The sequence below is a fragment of the Engystomops pustulosus genome, chromosome 3 (genome assembly GCF_040894005.1).
Source record: "Engystomops pustulosus chromosome 3, aEngPut4.maternal, whole genome shotgun sequence".
NCBI lineage: Eukaryota > Metazoa > Chordata > Amphibia > Anura > Leptodactylidae > Engystomops > Engystomops pustulosus.
Window position 1 is genome coordinate 53261589 of NC_092413.1, and position 18544 is coordinate 53280132.

The following is an 18544-nucleotide window of genomic DNA, read 5'->3' on the forward strand; positions in this document are numbered from 1 at the left end:
AAATGCCTTGCAGCACCTGATATACCAGTAGTTTTTTTTATCAATATCAGACAAATGCTCTGCTATTCTTGCTTTCATTTTCCGAATGGTGCTGCCAACATATTTTTTGTTGAAGCTTGTACACTCTATGATATAGACAATATAGCAGGTTTCACAATTAATAAAAGACTTAATGTTGTATGTTTTTTCCTCGCTAGTGAAGTTTTTCTTTTTCTCTATGTATTGGCATATATTACACCGGCTACCTCCACAAGCATGAAAGCCCTTGGTTGATAGCCAGGTTTTATTTTTCTGGTAATTTTTATCGCTATAATAGCTAGGAGACAAAATAGACCCCAAAGATCTTCCTCTTCTTGCCACATACTGAAAACCTTCACTTAAGATATTATTTAATATCGGGATGTACTTATTAATTATTTCGCAAATATTTTTGTATTCACTACTGTAAGGTGTAGAGAATACCAAATTGCTGCGTTGTTTTCCCGTTTTCTTTTTTTCCCCTAGAAAACTGCTCTGAGTTGTATTTTTTGTATAGGCTTTAGCCCTTTTTAACATCCAATTTCTATAGCCTCTATTTCTTAAATTATTATCTATTTTCTCATACTGTTCAAAAAAGATGTTATCGTTTGTACAATTTCTCCTGGCTCTCACATATTCTCCTATGGGTATGGCTTTTATCGTGCTCACTGGGTGACAGCTGTTCACATCCAAAATTGTGTTGCCTGCTATAGGTTTTACATAGGTGTATGTTTCTATCTTGTTGGTGTTCTCATTTACATACAATGTAAGATCTAAATTGACTTTGTTTTGGAACAATTCACCTGTAAATTGCCAGTTAAAGCAATTGGAATTGATGTAATCCAAAAAAATTTTAAAAGAAAAACTGTCACCTCTCCACACTAGAAGTAGATCATCTATGAATCTACTATAATGAAAGATATGTGCAAGAAAAGGGTTGGTAGGGGTGTAAATAACCCCATGGGGGCGCCTTCAATCTGCAAGAAGTATTCATCATTAAATGAAAAATAGTTGTAGTCTAGTAGGTAACTCACTGCCAACAGAAGAAATTCTTTTAGGTTATTGTCATATGCACTGTATTTTGATAGGTGGAAACGTACAGCCTCTAGTGCAACATTATGTGGTATGCATGAGTATAGGGATACCACATCACATGTGGCCCACTTACACTCAGGCTGCCATTCAAAATTATCAAAATTGTTTAGGACAGTAGAACTGTCTCTAAGATAGCCTGGCACTCTTTGGACCAGAGGCTGTAGGTGTTCATCCACCCAATCACTCAATCTCTCTCCTAGAGATCCTATTCCTGCTATGATAGGACGTAAGGGTGGGGGAAACATATTTTTGTGCAGCTTTGGTAGCCCATGGAATATGGGAGTTATGGGGTGGGGATATTTAGCCAGTTTTCCATTCAGGACCCCTAAAGATTGTCCATCTTGTATTAATTTTTCCAAAACTATTTTGAAATCTGAGGTTGGATTAAGGCTTAATTTTCTATATGTTCGTGTGTCTTCTAGTAGGCAATAAGCCTGTTTTTTATATAAACCGGAATCCAACACCGTTATCATCCCCCCCTTGTCCGCTTGGCGGACCACCACTTTCTGATTATTTTTTAGAACCTGTATTGCTTTTTTTTGGGATGGAGTGAGGTTGTATTTGCTCTCATGTCTCTCTTGTTTTTGGTTGAATAATATTTTCAATTCAGTTTCCACTAGATTTTGGAACTCATCAATTATTGGAATGCGAGATTTAAAGGGATAATAGCTTGTATTAGCCAGAGAGAAATGTGAGAAAATGTCAACTCCTTCAATATCTCTGCTTTCTCTTTCTAAATCTTGTAACATTAACAGTGTACATTGTTCTTCAAAATTTAAACTGTTATATACATTTTCTTTTTTTGCATTACACCCATTATCATTAGTTTGATCATCTGCATTGAAAAAATGAAGTTTTACCGTTAATAACCACACAACCTTTTTGAAGTCCATGATCGTATTCAATAAATTAAACGATTCTGTTTCTGCATTCTCAGAAAGAGAGAAGCTTTCTGGCTTTTGGAATTAAAAACTCGATTTCCCCTTGGTGTGACCGGTTCGCGACCGCCCGCCGTGTATTCACGGTGGCGGTCGGGTTGCACTGCATGGAGAGGGCTCACGGGCTGAGCCCTCTCCATAGCCGGCAATATGCAGCAAAGGCTTACCGGTAACACCCGGGTGTTATCACAGCCTCAAAAAGATATCGGCGCATGGGCGTTGCCATCTTACCTGGGATCGCCGCTCCCCGTGACGTCATCGGGGAGCGGCGATCCATCTCCATGGTAGCCTCGGGTCTTCCGAAGATCTGAGGCTATTTAGTTTTAACCCCTTTATTACAATGTGCTGATAGCTGATAGCACATTGTAATGAATGAGGAGGAAAATCCCCATATACTGCCATACTGTAGTATGGCAGTATATGATAGGATCGATCAGACAACCTAGGGTTAAAGTACCATAGGGAGTCTGAAAATTTGTAAAAAGAAAAATAAAAAAAAGTTAAAAAAAAAATTATAATAAAAAAACCTAAAATTTTAAATCACCCCCCTTTCCCTAGAACTGACATAAATATAAATAAACAGTAAAAAACATAAACGCATTAGGTATCGACGCGTCTGAAAATGCCCGATCTATCAAAATATGATAACGGTTTTTCAATGCGTTGAACCCAGTAATGGAAAATAGCATCCAAAAGGTTGTTTTACTGAGATTGAAATTCTGAGACAATATTCTGTGTCGTTCATTAGTAAGTTTTGAACAAAATTAAATCATTATTCTTGACAATATACATTTATAAATAATTTAAAAGGTCAAATGTATCTATATATGTATGCCCACTCAAGTAATCAATACCTTAGACTAACAATGAAAAAATGTGGCACACACTATCCCTATGACTTTGGCATAGAATGTCAAATGGTTTCTTTTTCGCTGCCTTTTTGAACCTTTGCAATAGTACTCATAGTAGTAATAGTAGTAGTAGTAGTACTACTAAGTAAACTAATCATTTAAATTTTGTTGTTTAAAAATTAATATATATATATTTTTTAACAGTAACAACGGTATGACTTCTTGCATAGTACCCGGATGCACACATACATGGGTCGTTACGGACCACAAAAAAATTATGCACGTCTTTCCAAACGACAAGGAACGGATCCTTTGCGTGGCTACGTCATGCCCCACAGTTTTTTGAAAATATTGAGTCTTGGGTTGAAAAAATTATTTTGGGGAAAAAAACAGATGTGTATAGGATGTGTTTACAACACTTTGAACATGATAGTTATTTCTACGAAGGAACAAAGCGAAGACTACGTCCAGACGCGGTTCCAACTTTGTTTCACATTCCAGATCAAATTCCATCCTCAAGCCACAAACGTCAAGAAATAACCACCACTAAAAAAAATTACCAATTCTCAGCACTGGAACAACTATAATAGAAGCGGGGCACACTATTATTGTGGAAGTGCCCTTTGTAATGTGTCAGGAATTCTGGCAATCCAAGGAACACCAACAATACTGCAGCAAGCATCAAAATCTGTAGAGACCACTGAACGTGCAGTCATGACTGAACCAGTTTATATTTATAATAGGCCGTCCTTTTCGAAAATTAGAAAATGTAGCATTGGCATACAATGTGATCTACTTACAGAAAAAACTGGTCAGATCCAGAATCCAACTCCTGCATCCCTGGTTTTGAAATCACATTCTACAATTAAAGAAACCATACAAATTGAACAAACAAAATCACAAAAACAATTGAAACGGCCAAAAAAGGGTTGTAAAAGAAAACTAGTTGAGTCTACAGCAGCAATGCCATCAGACAATCCTCCACTTTCTTCTACCCCTTTGAAAGGATCAATTGTATCAAATACCTCTTCACTATTACATTTAGGTAGTCCAATATCAGAAATTGACTCAAAATCAAAGAAGCAAAGGGCCGTGACGACAATTGTTACAAGCGACATCTCCAACAAGGAACAACCCCAAGTTAGTTTGGGTACTTCATCACTAAGTAACATTTCAACTGACTTTGAAAATCTACTTGAAGAAACGTTCCCCAGTGCCCCAGTGCCCACGAACATCTTTCTAATGTTGCAGAGGAGAGTGAAGAAGAAAGTTGTTTTTCTGAGAGTGATGATACATTGGTGGAATCATCAAATAACTTTGAATTGCTTGGTTCTTCAGAATTGAGTTATGCTGCTGAAGAGAAATATATAGTGTTCAAAAGTTCTTTAAAATATTTAATATCTATGATTCCATGCCCTTACAGAAAACGATGTAAGGATAAACTAACCCATTTCCGTAGAAGAAGGTTCGGAAGTCAAATTATAGTTGACGTTCAATGTCAGAGTGGACATATCAGCTGTATATGGCGTAGTCAGCCTCGAATCAACTCTGTGCCAGCTGGCAATGTTCTCATTTCTTCAAGTGTGTTGATGAGCGGTTGTAATTTTCTACGCATTTCGAATTTCTTCCATATATTGAATTTACTGGGGATATCACATACAACATACTATGAGCATCAATGAAAATATCTTTATAATTATTGGTTGGATCAGCTAAAAACCATTATATCCGCATATGGAAACAAGACAGAAATAAATAAATGTTAGAATGATATATATACCATGTATGCTCGACTAAAAGACCACATGAGTATAAGCCGAGAAGCCTATTTTTAACAAATAAAGTTTGTAACAGCTATTGACTATAGTATAATCAATCACACACATTATAATGTCAGTGGACGGATGATCTCATGGTGTTTGTGACGGACCAGTAGATGGAGATGATTTAGGGACAATGATGGATAAAAAAAGACCTGCCGGATTGGGGGCGTTGGAAGGTGAGTAGACTTTTTTTCCATTTACTATAGTATAAACCGAGCTACGGTTTGTGAGCACTTTTTTTAATGAAAAACTTGCCATATATTTTAGTAGATACAGTCTTTACATATTTATATTATGTTATGAAAAAATTAACACCCTAAGAAGAAGAAAAAAGAATTTTAAATAGGAAAATAGATTTTGTAGAACATTTGCACTGTATTGGGATCGGATGGAGGAACACAAGTCTTCAATCAATTCCTGGATTTCCTAATAAAAACATTACAGAAAAATATATGAATACAACATAAACTAAAATTTATATTTAGGTGTGCACCAATAGGCAGCCACACAAACATGAATTTCCACTTTTTAACCAGTTAAGGACCGGGCCCTTTCCTGTTTTTTCAAAAATCTATAACTTTTTTATTTTTACACGTAAAGAGCTATGTGACGGCTTGTTTTCTGCGTCACAAATTGCACTTCATAGTGATAGTATTAAATATTCCATGCCATGTACTCGGAAGTGGGAAAAAAATTCCAAATGCAGTGAAAATGGTGAAAAACGCATTTGTGCCATTTTCTTGTGGGCTTGGATATTACGTCTTTCACTGAGCACCCCAAATGACATGTCTACTCTATTCTTTGGGTCAGTACGATTAAGGGGATACCAAATTTGTATAGGTTTTATAATGTTTTCATACATTTACAAAAATTAAAACCTCCTGTACAAAAATTATTTTTTTGATTTTGCCAACTTCTGGCACTAATAACTTTTTTATACTTTGGTGTACGAAGCTGTGGGTGGTGTAATTTTTTGCGAAATTTGATAATATTTTCAATGATATAATTTTTAGGACTGTACGACCTTTTGATCACTTTTTATAGATATTTTTATATTTTTCAAAATGGCAAAAAAGTGCCATTTTCGACTTTGTGATTTTTACTTTTTATTTATATTTATGTCAGTTCTAGGGAAAGGGGAGTGATTTGAAATTTTAAGTTTTTTTATTATAATTTCTTTTTTTAAACTTTTTTTATTTTTATTTTTACTATCTTTCAGACTCCCTAGGGTACTTTAACCCTAGGTTGTCTGATCGATCCTATCATATACTGCCATACTACAGTATGGCAGTATATGGGGATTTTCCTCCTCCTTCATTACAATGTGCTATCAGCTATCAGCTATAGCTATCAGCTATCAGGGGTTAAAACGAAATAGCCTTGGGTCTTCGGAAGACCCGAGGCTACCATGGAGACGGATCGCTGCCCCCGATGACGTCACGGGGAGCAGCGATCCCAGGTAAGATGGCGGCGCCCATGCGCCGCTATCTTTTTGAGGCTGCTGGCAGCTTTGCAATATGCAGCAAAGACTTACCGGCTATGGAGAGGGCTCAGCCCGTGAGCCCTCTCCATGCAGCGCGACCCGACCGCCGCCGTAAATACACGGCGGGCGGTCACGAAGTGGTTAAAAAATGCGCTATACATTCTATTTTGTTGTATGCATCAATGAAAAGGAAGTTTATTGATGCATGTTCGACATCTAAGATAGATGGCAGGGTTGAGGCAACAGTTTTCTTACCGCACTGTGGATTCTGTCTGTAGTCGGTACTTCTCCGTCACCCTCTTCTTCTGACTCTGGTTGGCTAACCTTTTTTAAAGTAGATTTGTACATTGCTATTTATAAAAGATTACATTTTAAAGAATATAAATATTTTAAAATATTAAATCTTTTTTTTTACCTCATCAATGACTAAAACGATATCTTCTTCTAACATATATTCTTCAATATCATTGCAATAAGCAGCAGAAGCCTTTAGATAATGTAGAGGGAAATAAATTATTATTTAAAAAGGTTTGACTTAGATCCACATAAATGCATCTTAGGGGGGCGTGTCCTACTTAGTCGTCTCCGCACATCTAGTCCTCCCCATGCCTTATGCCTCCTAGCTGGTCACAGTTCAAGTCATGTGACCAGATTAACATAATCTTGGGTATTTTTGCACGATAACAATAGCAAACTGTACCTCCTGCATGGATCTTATCACATGTAGTCATAGCAGCTTCCATGGACTTTTATTACTCTTCATTCTCTATGGAGGCTGCTGTGATTTCAGGTTCTCACATACATGATGTACATTTTTTTATTATTCTAATGCTGATTGAACTGCATTGATCTCACAAGTCACGTGTCATGGATGTAACACAAAAAAAAAAGAACACAATATTTCTCATTGGAACATAGAGGTTTATATGTAGCACAATATTAGCATACGGTCCCTAAGTACAAGGAGGCAGAGCAATGATTTGAAGAGATGTAGAGCTGTAGAGAAAAATGTTGTCCAGGAGTCGTACCGCACACCAGTGGCTTTGTGTATTCAGGTGCGCTGGATAGGGAGCCAATCCCATGAGCAAATAAAGATGTGGAATCCAGTCACATTGATTATGAATTAAAGTGAATGATATCTTTATTCAGCAAACAAATACAGTGACGTTTCGGGCAAACTCTGACCTTTATCAAGCGGATTAACCGCTTGATTTTGAATAAAGGTGCCCTAAACGTCACTATATTTGTTTGCTGAATAAAGATATCATTCACTTTAATTCATAATCAGTGTGACTGGATTTCAAAGCTTTAGAGAGATAAATGTGGCATGGTTCACCAGCATCCAGAGAGAGGAGAAGAGTCAGAGCCCAGAGACAAGAGTCCGAAAAGCTAATTTGCATATCATAAAATTCCTGTAATAATGCTATAGTGTGGTTTTACACATTTCAATGCCTAACATGGGGCCTTGCTATTTCAATTTTACAACCATGATCAATCATACACTTATCTTTCAAAGGATAACAAATTCAGGCACAATAGCCATATACAGGCTGCACTTGTGAATATGCCAAGTTTTTCAGAAACACACACAAAAAAAATGCTCCTTGATCGCTACACTGTAATAACGCTTTGTGGTTTACTAGTAGTCGTCGGGTAAGTATCTGTAATATGTGACTGTTGGAGGATTTATAAGAAATAGTTAGATGGATGATAGAAGATAAATCTGAAAGATGATAAAGATTTCTAGATGCAAAGTTGTTTATGCAGGTTGGTTATATACTGGGGGATGCTGGATTGCTATATACTGGGGCAGGGGGCTTGTTATATACTGGGGGGATGCTGGATGGCTATATACTGGGGCAGGGGGCTTGTTATATACTGGGGGGATGGTGGTTGGTTATATACTGGGTGGATGCAGGTTGGTTATATACTGGGGGATGCTGGTTGATTATATACTGGGGCAGGGGTCTTGATATATACTGGGGGGATGCAGGTTGGTTATATACTGGGGGGATGCTGGTTGGCTATATACTGGGGGGATGTTGGTTGGTTATATACTGGGGCAGGGGTCTTGATATATACTGGGGGGGATGCAGGTTGGTTATATACTAGTGCAGGGGTCTTGATATATACTGGGGGATGCTGGTTGGTTATATACTGGGGCAGGGGTCTTGATATTTACTGGGGGGATGCTGGATGGCTATATACTGGGGCAGGGGGCTTGTTTTATACTGGGGGGATGCTGGATGGCTATATACTGGGGCAGGGGGCTTGTTATATACTGGGGGGATGCTGGTTGGTTATATACTGGGTGGATGCAGGTTGGTTATATACTGGGGCAGGGGTCTTGATATATACTGGGGGGATGCAGGTTGGTTATATACTGGGGGAATGCTGGATGGCTATATACTGGGGCAGGGGGCTTATTATATACTGGGGGGATGCAGTTTGGTTATATACTGGGTGGATGCAGTTTGGTTATATACTGGGGGATGCTGGTTGGTTATATACTGGGGGGATGCTGGTTGGTTATATACTGGGGAAGGGGTCTTGATATATACTGGGGGGATGGTGGTTGGTTATATACTGGGGGATGTTGTTTGGTTATATACTGGGGCAGGGGTCTTGATATATACTGGGGGGATACAGGTTGGTTATATACTGGGGGATGCTGGTTGGTTATATACTGGGGAAGGGGTCTTGATATATATACCGGGGGGATGCTGGTTGGTTATATACTGGGGGGATGTTGGTTGGTTATATACTGGGGCAGGGGTCTTGATATATACTGGGGGGATGCTGGTTGGTTAGATACTGGGGCAGGGGTTTTGATATATACTGGGGGGGTGCTGGTTGGTTAGATACTTCTACTCACCATGTTTGATGCTCCGACATTCACTTTGATGCTCAGACCAGATATAACTAGTTGTCTACACATAGTCCCTGTCCCTGCCTGCTGCGCAGCCAATTGAAGAAGAGCGTGTGATGTGGGCGCGCACAAAAGTGCTCCTTGGGAGTGGGGTATCCTGGGAACTAATGTTATCTTGCGGAGCACGGCGGCCATCTTTAGGCATCATTTCATGCCACCAGCAATAAAAGGTAAAATGTGTATTAAAAATGAATTCTAATAACCGGAAAATTGAAAAACATGGGTGTATTAAAAAAGGGAACATAAAAAAGGGATGCAATGATTTTTGATTTTTGGATAGAACGGCCGTATAACCCCTTTAACCAGTTAAATAAAAAAGATGATCTATTTTATATTTACTAGAGATATATTTACCATATATGACAGAAAAAAATCTATACTGAATGCAAGTGTGTTTTTTCTATCTGTGACATCATCAGCCTCTCTTTGGTTCCAATTTTGTTTTAAATACTACATTAGCAATAGTACATGTTAGCCATGATGAAGAGTTTTTCTACTCGAAACGCGTAGCTGTTTGTGGATACCACTATGTGATGATCGATTTTATATCATGATTCAATAAAGAAGCAAGAATTTTTTCATAAAAAAGTGCTGGATCGTTTGAATCTTTTTCATTATATACTGGGTTGACTATATACGGGGGCAGGCTGGCCATATACTGGGGGGCAGACTGGCTATATACTGGGGGGGCAGGCTGGCTATATACTGGGGGGGCAGGCTGGCTATATACTGGGGGCAGGCTGGCTGTATACTGGGGGGCAGGCTGGCTATATAGTGGGGGGTAGGCTGGCTATATACTGGGGGGGAAGACTGGCTATATACTGGCTGGCAATATACTGGGCGCAGACTGGCTATATATTGGGGAGGGGCTGGCTGTCCATATACTGGGGAGGGGCAGACTGGCTGACCATAGGGGAACTGTCCGGCTATATACAGGGGGTCAGGCTGTCTCTATACTGGGGGGGTGGGCTGGCTACGTCCTGGGAGGCTGGATGGCTATATACTGGGGGGCTGGCTGGCTATATACTGGGGGGCTGGTTGGCTATATGCTGGTATGCTGGGGGCTGGCTATATACTGGGGGGCTGGCTGGCTACATACTGGGTGCTGGTTGGCTATTTGCAGGGAGCTGGCTATATACTGTATAAACATATTGCACGGCTTGCAGAATTAGATTTTAAAATATGTGGTGCTTATGGCGCTCTTTGGGAAAAAGGTTCCTGACCCCTGCTTTAAGCTATAGCTTTTGGCTATGTCCTGAAGGGCTTAAGAATTGTTCCATGCCTCTCCTCTATGATCAATTCACAAATTGCTCTCACACCAAAGTCAGGCCAAGATCCCCAAAAAAGACATTTAACGTCTGGTTGCCATTCCTTGAATTATAAGAATTAAGTTGGGTTTGTCTTCAGCAACATCTTACAGCATCTAAGACCCACATCTTGGGATAGTGGAGACAAAAAAAAATTATAATTAAAAAAAATAATTAAAATCATCAACATGTTAGACTTTTTGTATGTGGCAATACCTATCAAAATATCTTGGAGAAACCGTAAAAGCAGAAAGACCGGCACCACCTAGTCACAGGCAGACAACAATATCAAAGTCCGGCAGCAGCAGCTGCACATGCAAACCGGTAAATAACAAGTCCCGCTGCGAGGTGAACGTCCAAACTTAGCAGAAGTAGGCAATCCAGTATCAGGAAGAAAAACGGCACTCACCGTGGTCAGGTACAGGAACGCTTTATTGAGAGGAAGGTAACAGGGCAGGGGTGATGCACGCCACGGAAAGGCGACGGGCCGCTTTGCGCTGTAAGCGCTTTCTCAACCCTCAGACCTATCAAAATATCTATCTATCAAAATATAAAAACGGTTATTCCTGGCATAGCATCCAAATGCCTGAAACGCCTCTCTGTCACCATTTTGCAAACATTAAAAAAAATTATAAAAAGTAATCAAAAGGTCATACAATCCCAAAAAATGTTAACAAAGTCAGCTCATCTTGTAAAAAAATAATACATTACACAGCTCTGTACACAGCTTTGCAGGGAGTTTTCATACGGCCGATATACGTCCCCCATAGATGGCAATGGGCGCACAGCGCCCAACGGGAGGCACCATACCGCTCAGGTACTCAGACCAGACCACTTCGTATAACCTACATACACATGCAGTGCACCGTGTGTCCTCTTAATCTATGCATGTACTGGGGGAGGAGGGGACAAAAAAGAGTTTTGACCATCAAAGAAAACATGCATAATTTATGGAGTTATTTAATCCCTGAGGATTTTTTCGGTGGCATGATGCAGATCCATCAAGACTCCCTCTGAGTGACAAGACGGTCAAAGTCACCCCCTCTGTTTTGTGGCATAACTTGTTCAATGCCCTGGAACTTCATGCACATAGGATTACCCTGATGTTCTTTCCAAATGTGGCGAGAGATAACGGTGTCCTTCTTATTCTCTACATCCTTGACATGTTCCCTGATGCGCTCCCGAAACTCCTGAATAGTTTTACCTACATATTAGGATGAACACACGCACGTCATAAGGTATACAACTCCAAAACTCCTACAATTTATAAACTGTTGGTTTCTGTATGTGTGTCCAATTATGTGGCTGGTGTACGTCTTGCTCTGTAGAATAGATCTACAGGCTTTACAGGAGCCACATTTATATGTCCCCTCTGGGAGTTTTGGAAGCCATGTTTCCAAGATGGCTGTGGACTAATTTGTCCCTTAAATTTCTCCCCCTCCGATATGTTATCACTGGGGAGCTACCAACCAAATGTCCCACAACAGGGTCCATTTGGAGAAGTCTCCAATGTCCGATGGATATCTGATCTCCCTTACCCTTTGATGCTGCGAATCGTAGGTTGCAATGATCCGTACAGGGCCCGGGGTCTCCTCCCTCTCCCTAGGGACAAGGAGACTCCCCCTTATTCTTGCCAGGGCATTCTGATGGGCATCCCTAAGAATCGAATCCGGGTACCCCCTGTCTTGAAATCTAGTTCTAAGATCCGAAGCTGCTGAAAGGTATTCAAAAAATTCTGAACAGTTTCTTCTTAGCCGGAGGTACTGCCCTTTGGGTATGCCACATTTTAGTGGCTTCAGATGCCAACTTCGACATTCAAGCAAACTGTTTGTAGCTGTGGACTTTCTAAAAATCCTTGTTTTGAGTCCACCCTGTATTGACTTTTCTATTGACAAATCAAGGAACGAGATTTTGTCAAGAAGAATCTCTGATGTCAAAAAGAATCCCACAGCGTTGGTATTGAGGACTGTGATGAACTCCTTGAATAGATCAGCTGTGCCCTCCATAGGATCAGGACATCATCTATAAATCGAAGCCAGATCAGTACATGTGATGTGAAACGTTTTAACTGATCATTGAAGACCAGCTCCTTCTCCCACCAGTCCAGGAAGAGGTTAGCATATGTGGGAGCACAAGGGCTCCCCATAGCCACTCCCCTGAGCAGGTGGGAGAACTGGCCATTGAAGGTAAAAGAGTTATGCTCCAGCACAAAACGTAGTAAGTCAATGGTGAGCTCACTATATCTTTCAAATTGGGTACCCCTTGTACGTAAAAAGGATGCAACAGCATTGCACCCTACATCATGTGGTATGCAATGAGCTCCACATCCAAGCTGGCTAGGTATGTATCCTGGTCCACTTGAATCCCCTCTATCCTCTTTAAAACGTCCATCGTATCTCTCACATACGATGGAAGCATTTGTACAAAAGGACGCAGACTCTGATCACTTACATAGAAGGAATTCCCACAGCAAATATATCGTTTAATGCACGAGGAGAGCGCTCGTCTTTTGTCAACCTATCCTACTATGAGGGGGAGAGCATATATACTTCTGTGCATAGCCCCCCCCCTCGTTCCCAGGTTTACCCCACTATGCTATAAGTTGCCTGCATGGAGAAAATATAAGTACATGTGGAATATATTATGTGCAAGCCAGCATTGGAAGAAATAATAAAAAGTAGTTACGGTATGTTTGCCCCTTTTCTTCCCCTCTGGCCTTGGCTAGGCTTAACTTGGCTTGGATGTCACTGTCACCCCCCCCATCCCCAGACGAAGGCTAGTGCCGAAATGCACGTTGGGGAGTTCTCTGTCTGTGGTGCACTCAGGATCCTGCAGACATTCAGGGGTAAGCGATGCATATGTAATTTGACAAACAGGTGCACTAAAGAGGGATGTGGAAAATTGGTTTGATATGCACTAGAACTTTATATTGTCATGTCCCAGTATATTCATGTGTTATACTTGTGGTTATGTGTATAAGAACCTAATGTATTTGGCAGCTAAATAAGATTTCCCCTAATTTGGGTATAAGATTCTGCAACAGCCCTGCCAACGTATTGGCAAGGTGGTAGTTGCAAACAGTCCCCCCCCCCTGTCAGAATCTATTTTGTGAGACTGCACAACTCACCCAGAGGATAATACGAGGAGAAAATTAAATTGCAGCTGTAGCCTCTGCCTGGAAAGGCAACAGTTAAATGGGTGAAAGTAGTTATCCAATTATTAGGCTGTATTGTAAACTGGAGTGTGATTGGAGAGGTGCTACCACCTGACCAGGGGAAGTATAAATCCCCTGTGCAGGGGGAGAATATGGTCTTATATCTTAGGTTTGTGTTCTTGCCTCATGGTCTAATCCCAGAGTGAACAGAGAGACAGTGTGTGCAGTACACCTTCAGTGCTGTCACAGATACGAATCCTAGGAACTGAGTCAGGAGACTCTAACCCAGAGCTGCAGCTTCCACAGTTTGGACACAGCTCTACCCCAACTATCCCAGCCTGCATCAGGCTTGGTGCACTATTCCTGCGGACCACTCTCCATGACCACTCCAGTACCCAGTATCCGAATCTGTTCTGGCCATTTGCCTGCTATCTGCTGTTCAATAAAGAACTGTAAATTGATTTGCACAATGTTGCTTCCGCCTGATCCCTGGATACGGCTTTTTACCACCACAGGCTTCCCATCCATCAACCTTGGACTCATCCTACAGACATTCAGGGGTTTCCCCAGGGAGAAACCAGTATATCAGCCTCTCCCTCCTTATTTCGTGCACACACCACCTGCTGGGGACCTGCCAGGCTGTAGGACAGCCCTCCAGTCCCCATAACCAGCACCGTGACAACAGCGTGACAACAGTGCCCTAGGCCGCAATAGCGAGCCACTCTGGAATTCTGGGCCCCGGCTGCCTCCAGGCCCACAAGAAAAGGCTAGACCCCAATGGGGGATGTTTTAAATTCCTCTACCTCTGTTCCCTGTACTATGTTCCCATGGAAAATGTAATGTCCCTTTGTGATGGTTTCACTACCACTACCAGAGCATCGCTGGTTCAAGTTCAAGTTTGTGTAAGTAAAAAAAAAGTGAAAAACACTACAGTTTAAACATAAGAAAAAATGAAAATTAAAAACATAAAAATATAATCCCCTAAAATGTCACTTTCCCATAAAAACACTTAATAAAGTATAAAAAACACAAATACACAACCCCCCCCCCCCCACATATTCGGTATTGCTGCGTCCGTAACAATCAGAACAAACAGAATCATTACTGGACCAACACGGTAAACGCCAAAATAAACCCTGCAAAAAATGTTCAGAAAAAAGATAATTTTTAATTAATACTTTTTAAAAAATGCTCTAAAAAGTGATCTAAAAAATGTTACGCACTCTAAAATAAGACCACTAAAAAGAACAACTCTTCTCGCAAAAAATAATCCCTTAACCAGATTTGTCAGCCGAAAAATAAAAAAGTTCTGCATATGAAAATATGGTGATGCTAAAATGAACAAGATGTTCTCCGAATTAGTTTTTATTCACCCCCCCCCACATATTTGGTATCGCTATGTCCGGGACAATCTGCATAATAAAACAGAATCATAATTGGACCCGCTAAGTGAACACCTTAAAAACAACCTCAAAAAACTATCCAAAAAAAGGTAATTTTTAATTAATAAAAGTGATAAAAAAGTTATGCAATCTAAAATAAGATCACTAAAAAGAACAACGCTTCTTGCAAAAAATAAGCCCTTAACCAGATTTGTCAGCCGAAAAATAAAAAAGTTATGCATATAAAGAGATGATGATGCTAAAATTAACATTTTAGCCAAATTACCTTTTTTTTTAAATAAAATTTTGAAAAAAAATTAAAATTCTATATAAATGACGTATTTTCTTAATCTTCAAAAAAATTGATGATTTTCAGTTCCTCCACCAACAAAGAGTCAATAAAATCTCAACAATTAGCTATAGCTATCAGTGTACTCGGGAGAAATTGGGTATTAAACTTTGTGGAGCCTTTTTTCATTTAATCCATTTCAAATGTTTAATTTTCCATCCAAAATGAATGTATTGTCAAAAAATATTACAATTTGTAGACGGCACCTCTGTTTTGTTTTAACCCCTAAAAAAACCCTAAAGGGTTAAACAAACTTCTGAAAAGTGGTTTTTCATACGCCTAGGGGTATAGTTTCCATAATGGGGTAATTTATGAGTCTCTCTATTATTTAGACCTCTCACAGTCAATTAAAAGTTGAGCAGGTCCATCTAAATACGGGTTTTGCTGATTTTCTAAAAAATGGGAAAAATGGCACCCAAATTCTGAGCCCTATATCATTCTAGTAAAATATGTGGAATCTTACAAAACCATCCAACATAAAGCAGACATGGGAAATGTAAGTTATGAATTTATTTGGGTGCTATGACTATCTGCATCAAAAGTAGAGAATTTAGAACTTTGAAAATAAAGAATTTTTCTATATTTATGCCAAATTTAGTTTTTTTTTCATAACTAAACACAAAAGATTTCATCCAAATTTTTAAACTAATTTGAAGTACAATGTGTCACGAGAAAAGAATCTCAAAATCCCCTGGATATCTCATAGCGTTCTAAAGCTATAACCACTTATAGTAACAAAGGGCAGATTTGAAAAATGGGGTCGCGTCCTAAAGGCCAAAATGGGCCTGTAGGGGTTAAATTGGCTTATTTTCTAAATAGGTGTATGTTTAACCATGGCCAATAGGAATGGAAAGAATTGATAGGATGAGATGTGTTGAGATAACATAAATAGCATTGATGGATAAAGTGTATCCATGTGACCTCCAAGTTGGTGTTATGTTCACACGGTGAAGATTTAGCAGGGCTTGTATAACCTGCATTCACACATTCAGTTTTTCAGATGCAGTTTTTGTTTGGTTTTGGTTTGTCCAAACTAGGAGGTGTGAAAAACGGAGGCATTGCACCTCTAAATTATATGTTCTCACTCATTGTCTGCCTAGGGCCCTGCCTAAATTTGTTGTTTCTTATATGTATATGAACAGCTTTAGTTAAAGAGTCTTCAGCAATAAAAGATCTGGTCTCCCAGTTATATGTTGATGCTGATCTATGATAGATAAAGATACCATTACAATACTTTATGGTGTATTTTCTCCAGGTCCTCCAGTTTCCTCCCACACTCCAAAACATACTGGTGGGTTGATTAGATTACGAACCCCATTGGGGACAGGGACTGATCTAAGCTCTGTGCAGTGCTGCGTAATCTGTGTGCGCTATATAAATATATATAAACTATATAAAGCATGTAGTTTGGATGATGAAATATCGGATAATACTTTCCAATATGTAAATATATTATAGGATTTGTTGGTTTTCACTTTTCATTATTCATAAAATGCATTATGAAAGAAAAGAAGAAAAAGTAAGGAAACAGTAGATATGGTGCAATGCTACGCTTCCATATAATAACATGCCATTATTTTTATTCCTGTCTAGGAGCTTATACTTATGATCCTGGCTAATCCTTTTCCTTACAAAAGTGTTGAATAGCAACGCTTATGAAACAAATGGCGGATTACCATAGCTAACAATCAAACTACCATGAAACCTCAGAACAATTTCAATATTCACTATGGTATTTTTCATTATGGTTCAGATGAGGGAGTCTGCAAACCATGAAGAAATCTCATATCTCTTTTCGACATTCAAATTATTTTTTTTTCAAAGACTGCTGAGAATCCACCTATGGGTGAAGAAACATAGAAGGACATTTATCTTAAGTCTGGAAACATATGTCAGCTTATTGGGATTTTTTTTGTAAGGTTTTGGGCTTGCCTGATTTATCTTAGTGGTTGATAAATGAGGCATGCGGGCCTGATGGTTTTTTTTGAGACATTTGTCTGATAAATTGCACAAAAGCCTCAAATAGTTAAGCAACCCTTTGTCTACACCTGCTCTAGACTGGAGGTTATTTGCATGAAAAATTGGGACTTTTCACAGCGATTGCGCAAAAATTTGCAAATTTTTCAGACATCCATATCTGGAAACTTATGACACATCAGTCGCTCCACTGCAAAAAAAAAACCAGCATGACGAACATTGTGAAAAGTCAACAAAAGTTGCAAAAGCGCTAAAAAGTCACAAAGAAGAAAGAAAAAATGGATGACAAATGACCCCCTGTCTTATTTTTGGAAAAAAATGGGACACTTGTCCTCAAGTAGCGTTTTATTTTCTTTCAGAATTTTTCTAAGAAGATATTTGATGTAGCGGTCACTGTGGTTTTGTTTTTACGAGAGAACCGGGCAAAATATACAAGGAAATATGCAAGAAAAGATGACTGATGTTACCAGCTTCTTAATTAATAACTTGTTATTGTCCGCTGAGCTGTTCTTTTTATTACCTACTAGCTGTAGCTTTCGGCATTTCCCGGGATAGTAAATAACTGCTATTAACTGTAACAAAATACAATGGGTTACCAAAAATATTTTATATGTATCTATTGACTGTCTTAGACTTTCTCTGACTCTCTGTCACTGACCATCTCTGTCACTGACACTGTCTGTCTCTGGCATTGACTGTGTCAACCCCACATATTTGGTATTGCTGCATCCGTAGCAATCTGTAAAATAACTGAGAAACATTATTGGACCCGCTGGGGGAACGCCATAAAAACAAATCCTGAAAAACTCATCAAAAATGTGCATTTTTCATTAAATTCCTTTACAAAAATGTTTCAAAAAGTGACCAAAAAAAAATTATGTGCATTATTACCCTAACTCAACACATAAAAAATAAGCCCTAAACCAGCTCTGTCAACCAAAATCTATTAAAGTTATATCTCCGAAAAGATGGCAATACAAAAACAAATGAAATTTTCTTTATATTAGTTTTTATCCAGTAAAATTGTAAAAATATATTAAAAAACTATATAAATGAGGTATATAGAAATTTTAGTATACGGTGTATGACCCCCAAAAAGAACAAAAAGAAAGGAAACCTAAATTGACAATTTTCTTTTCCTCTATACATTCAAGAGTAAAATCTAATCAAAAAGCTGATGACCCACTAAAATTAAGTATTTGTAAAGTGCATCTCATGTCGCAAAAAATAAGCCCTCA

General features: G+C 39.2%; 1 long non-coding RNA gene across 1 annotated transcript; it reads right to left on the reverse strand.

Annotated features, from left to right (window-relative positions):
• Positions 1-4816: 4816 nt before the first annotated feature.
• LOC140120470 (uncharacterized) lies at positions 4817-18192 on the reverse strand. The gene is made up of 4 exons (XR_011853814.1): positions 17827-18192; positions 6624-6695; positions 6464-6532; positions 4817-5151 (listed from the first exon to the last, which is right to left on the reverse strand). It is a non-coding gene; the product is annotated as an uncharacterized lncRNA (long non-coding RNA).
• Positions 18193-18544: the final 352 nt, after the last annotated feature.